This window comes from Ambystoma mexicanum, chromosome 1q (assembly GCF_040938575.1).
Source record: "Ambystoma mexicanum isolate Mex_15411 chromosome 1q, UKY_AmexF1_1, whole genome shotgun sequence".
Taxonomy (NCBI): domain Eukaryota; kingdom Metazoa; phylum Chordata; class Amphibia; order Caudata; family Ambystomatidae; genus Ambystoma; species Ambystoma mexicanum.
The window spans coordinates 441,330,805-441,336,804 of NC_090922.1; positions in this window are offsets into that span (position 1 = coordinate 441,330,805).

Here is a 6,000-nt window from a genome sequence, read left to right on the forward strand (position 1 = left end):
AAGGGGTGTTTGTCGCGTCTTCCTGTTGTCTCTCCGGCAACCAAGCCCACTCAGAAGGCTTGCCTCAATTATCTCTCATTAGTATGCACTGCCACCAGCAGGAGAACAAAGGAATGCAGATACATGGAGCCTTTGATATTTTAATTAGGCTGCTCATGGCTGGAGGAAAGTGTACCTTCCCCCTTCTTGGAATGCTTTGATGTACCCAGGGCTGTCACATTCTATGTGAATATGAGAGGTAAAGCCAGCACCTGTAGGCTCTGTCTTCCCAGAGTACAGGTGTGTTTGGTGCAGGAACCAGATCAAATGGGTGCGGAATTATTGCACACTTTTCACAGAGGTTGGTCTCCCATCAATCATTTTCATTTATCAGAAAAATCAAAAAAGCCCAGGCGGGCGCCCTCTCCCTGTGCGGATGATCAAATTCCTCACAATGGCCCCTTTCCAGATTGCACCATTCGGTTCCTTAAATTAATCCAGTAGCCATATCCTTCGGCCACACCCATTACCTCCCACCTGATTGTAGCTGTAAAATTACCCTTTTTTTTGTCTTAATGCCATTATTTTTAACTCTCTCTTTAAAAAGAAAATGTTTTCTCCATAACCACGGTTATCAATGTACTACAGATAAACGCTGTTATCCGTAAACACACCCAAATATTAGCGATTATCTGTCAATAGCGTGCAAAATCCCAAACACTTCTCTGCACTCCCAGGAGCTCACCAAGAGCCCCCCTCGCCATGCCATGCTCACCCCACTCCCCTCAAGTTCTTTTTCTCTCCCCAGCCCTCTCCTATTCCCCCCAACACACATAATTTTGACGCACTTTCATTCCCAATCTAGTTTTCTGTCATAAACATGGTTATCCCACCGGATATGCGAAAACATTTCAGCTCTGAACTCTGTCCAGAGGGCCCCCCCCTTACCGATGCCCCAATTTCACATGGTGTCTTCTTTCCCCTCCCCACCTCGAGCCTGATCCCATTCATCCTTTTACCTTATCCAAATGGCATTTTTTCCACTTGTAAGATTGACAACACCGGCCACCCTATAATCCTGCAAACTCCTGACCGTTAAATTACTGATATTCCCATGCCAAACCTTAACTATCTATCTCATTTACAGGCCACCATGGCCCTTAGGCCTATTCGAAGAGGAATTATCCAGCCTCTTAGAGAGCAACACAAAAAAGTCATCCAAGACAATGATCCTTGGTGATCTTAACCTAGGTCTTAATGACCCAGATGACAAACAAGCCCAAGTTATTGCCACCATGCTTGAGGGACATGGCCTCACCCAAAAAGTTCTCACCCCCACCCACGACAAAGGGAGAATATTAGACTGGGTAGCCACTTCCAACTTCCCTACTACTATCACCAAAATTACACCCCAACCGTGGACTGACCATTCATTTCTACTTAGCATTCAACAAGATGCTCAGAATTGAAAAAATAATGGCACTATCGGTTCCCACTACATCCAGAAAAAACATCACACCTGACAATATCTTACCCCTGCTCCTCCCAACCATCAATGCCCTGACAACTAATTCTGAGCCAGATAGCATGGTCAAAATATACATCGACACCATGGCCATAGCCATGGACACCGTTGCCTCACTGAAGAATTGTAAAAGTAAACAACAATCCCACCTCAATACTTGGTTCACCCCACAAACTAAAAGAACTGAGATTGGAAAAAAGGAATCTTGAAACTCTATGGCGACACACCCCTACAGCTGAAAACAAACTTAAACTCAAACTATGCGCTACTAACTACAAGAAAGCAATCATCCAAGCTAAAAAAGATGTCTATAACGATAGAATCTCCAACGCATGTTCCAATACAAAGGAATTATTTGCAATCCTGCAAGAACTTGAATCTCCCTTACCACCACCCGATAACGTACCCAAATATAAGCAATGGTGTACCGATATCCAAAATGCCCTTGCAAATAAAGTGAAAACATTACAATCTAAAATTACTATTAAAAAAAGCCTCGCTCCCTCTCAGCAAAACTCCCAGTAGCCCACGCCCACGCCCAAACCTAGCCTAACACCTTTCAAATTTGCTAAGGTTTCCACTCATGAAACTGAAAAAATCATTGCCTCACTAAAACCTTCCAACTGCAAAGGCGATTACTGCTCGGCCCAGATAATCAAGAATGCTGCCAGAGACCTTGCCCCCTTCATCACTAAACTCATCAATGCCTCCTACTCATCTAGCACCGTCCCAAGTAGCTTAAAAGAGTCCTGGGTTCTACCCCTGCTTAAAAAACAAACCCTACACCCCTTCATCCCCACCAACTATAGGCCCATCACTACTGTCCCTTTCCTCCTGAAGATAATTGACAGAGTGGCCTATCTCCAAATCACAAAAATACCTGGAGACTAACCAACTCCTTGGCACTCGTCAATCGGGCTTCAGACCTCAGCACGGCACTGAGACCGCACTTATAGATCTTAAAGCCCAAATTGACGAGCTCATCGACAAAGGAAACACAGCTATGCTACTCCTCCTTGATCTGTCGGTGGCTTTTGACCTAGTGGACCACGCAGTACTCTGCAAACACCTAGCGTCAGCCGCCCACTTCTCAAGTGAAGCTACAGCCTGGTCCAATCCTTTCTCGACAATAGAAGTATGCGAGTCTTCTCCACCTTAGACTCTGCAGACCCTATCCAGACAACATGTGGAGTCCCACAAGGCTCCTGTGTCTCGCCAACGATGTACAATATCTTTACTAATTGGACAGACTGGGTGTCACCTACACCAATTATGCAGACGACACCCAGATCCTCATTCCCCTTTCGGGCAATTTCACTACGGATACAGCTTTAGTAAACAAAATGTATACCCTCATTCAGGCATGGATTGCAACCCATGGCCACTGCCTGAATGACGAAAAAACAGAGATCCTTATTCTAGGCTCACCTAATAACTTAAAGAAACTCGATTCCAACTACAGCTTCTTCAATATCGACGGCAATATAATCCCCGTTGCCAAAGAGGTGAAGACCCTAACAGGCCGATTCATGGAATAATTAGCGCGGCGCAAGTGGGCAAAAACGTGCGAATCGCAGTGGAATAGCGAAAATCGCAGTGCAATTGCGAAAATCGCACGAAAAGCAGCGCACGTCGATTCATGGAAGGCCGTGCGCGAGAAAACCAGCGGATGTGCGATAAAAAAGTGCGCGGCGCACGTTGGCGCACAGGCCATCTAACAGCGTGCGCCAGGTCACAGCGAAAATCGCACAGGCCACAGCGAAATTCGCACATAGCGCGGCGCACGCAACAAAAGTAGGCGGAACACGGGCGTAACACTCGGAATGGGGAACAACTTGCCAAAACGTGGGCGTCACGGGGGAAGTACAGGGCACAAGTGCGCGGAACGCCCACACGCTCGCCTACAACACGTATTCATGGAATAGAATAGGGCAAAGAAGCGCACGCTCAAACCAGCGCACAGGCACAAACACGACCGCCACAAGAAAGCAGGCGGTAGCGTCTCTGCGGCTGTAAGAAATGTGCGCCAAAAGGTGCGCCAACAAATAGCACCTATATACTGCCATGATGAATGTCCCATACTGTGGCCCTCCAGGAAAAATGACGTGCAAAGGGGTACCCACAAACACGGACACCCGCTGACAAAAAATACGTGTGCGTGTATACCGGGGTGCGAGGGAAGTCTAACACGCGATTTCAGCAGGGTACGTGCATCACAGGGGTTCGCGTGAAGTTATTCACGCGATCGGGCCTGGGGGAGCGGGCTACGTGTATTTCAGGGGTTCGCGTGAAGTTTCACACGCGATCGGGTCTGGGGGAGCGGGCTACGTGTATTACAGGGGTTCGCGTGAAGTTCCTCACGCGATCGGGCCTGGGGGAGCGTGCTACGTGTATTTCAGGGGTTCGCGTGAAGTTTCACACGCGATCGGGCCTGGGGGAGCGGGCTACGTGTATTACAGGGGTTCGCGTGAAGTTCCTCACGCGATCGGGCCTGGGGTAGCGGGCTACGTGTATTACAGGGGTTCGCGTGAAGTTCCTCACGCGATCGGGCCTGGGGGAGCGGGCTACGTGTATTCCAGGGGTGCGCGTGAAGTTCCACACGCGAATAGCCTGGGCGCGTGTATTTCAGGGGTGCGCGGGAAGTTCCACACGCGAATAGCCTGGGGGCGCGTGTATTCCAGGGGTGCGCGTGAAGTTCCACACGCGAATAGCCTGGGCGCGTGTATTTCAGGGGTGCGTGGGAAGTTCCACACGCGAATAGCCTGGGCGCGTGTATTTCAGGGGTGCGCGGGAAGTTCCACACGCGAATAGCCTGGGCGCGTGTATTTCAGGGGTGCGCGGGAAGTTCCACACGCGAATAGCCTGGGGGCGCGTGTATTTCAGGGGTGCGCGGGAAGTTCCACACGCGAATAGCCTGGGCGCGTGTATTTCAGGGGTGCGCGGGAAGTTCCACACGCGAATAGCCTGGGCGCGTGTATTTCAGGGGTGCGCGGGAAGTTCCACACGCGAATAGCCTGGGCGCGTGTATTTCAGGGGTGCGCGGGAAGTTCCACACGCGAATAGCCTGGGGGCGCGTGTATTTCAGGGGTGCGCGGGAAGTTCCACACGCGAATAGCCTGGGTGCGTGTATTTCAGGGGTGCGCGGGAAGTTCCACACGCGAATAGCCTGGGCGCGTGTATTTCAGGGGTGCGCGGGAAGTTCCACACGCGAATAGCCTGGGGGCGCGTGTATTTCAGGGGTGCGCGGGAAGTTCCACACGCGAATAGCCTGGGCGAGTGTATTTCAGGGGTGCGCGGGAAGTTCCACACGCGAATAGCCTGGGCGCGTGTATTTCAGGGGTGCGCGGGAAGTTCCACACACGAATAGCCTGGGCGCGTGTATTTCAGGGGTGCGCGGGAAGTTCCACACGCGAATAGCCTGGGCGCGTGTATTTCAGGGGTGCGCGGGAAGTTCCACATGTGATTTGACAGTGTGGGTCCTCCCAGGTGTACCCTGTACACCCTCCACGGCCCCTGCAGGCAGCCCACACCACAGGGGACTACCCTGCATCCCTGGTCATGTCCCGCAGGCAGCCCACCCACCATGGGCATGCCCCCCAGCAAAGGCACATGTCTCCTTGAACTAATGAACACCAACTCATGTCCCCTTGCACCCCCACCCCCCAGCACTGTGGGGCACCTGCCAGCAGGCCCCCACCCATGTCCAACTCATGTCCCCCACCACCCCCACCCCCCAGCACTGTGGGGCACCTGCCAGCAGGCCCACACCCATGTCCAACTCATGTCTCCCACCACCCCCACCCCCCAGCCACCAGGGTCACCCTCCACCAGGCCCCCACTCATGTCTCCCACCACCCCCACCCCCCAGCCACCAGGGGCACCCTCCACCAGGCCCCCACTCATGTCTCCCATCACCCCCACACCCCAGCAGTGCAGGGTCACCCTCCACCAGGCCCCCACTCATGTCTCCCACCACCCCCACCCCCCAGCCACCAGGGGCACCCTCCACCAGGCCCCCACTCATGTCTCCCACCACCCCCACACCCCAGCAGTGCAGGGTCACCCTCCACCAGGCCCCCACTCATGTCTCCCACCACCCCCACCCCCCAGCCACCAGGGGCACCCTCCACCAGGCCCCCACTCATGTCTCCCACCACCCCCACACCCCAGCAGTGCAGGGTCACCCTCCACCAGGCCCCCACTCATGTCTCCCACCACCCCCACCCCCCAGCCACCAGGGTCACCCTCCACCAGGCCCCCACTCATGTCTCCCACCACCCCCACACCCCAGCCACCAGGGGCACCCTCCACCAGGCCCCCACTCATGTCACCCACCACCCCCACACCCCAGCAGTGCAGGGTCACCCTCCACCAGGCCCCCATTCATGTCTCCCACCACCCCCACCCCCCAGCCACCAGGGGCACCCTCCACCAGGCCCCCACTCATGTCACCCACCACCCCCACACCCCAGCCACCAGGGGCACCCTCCACCAGG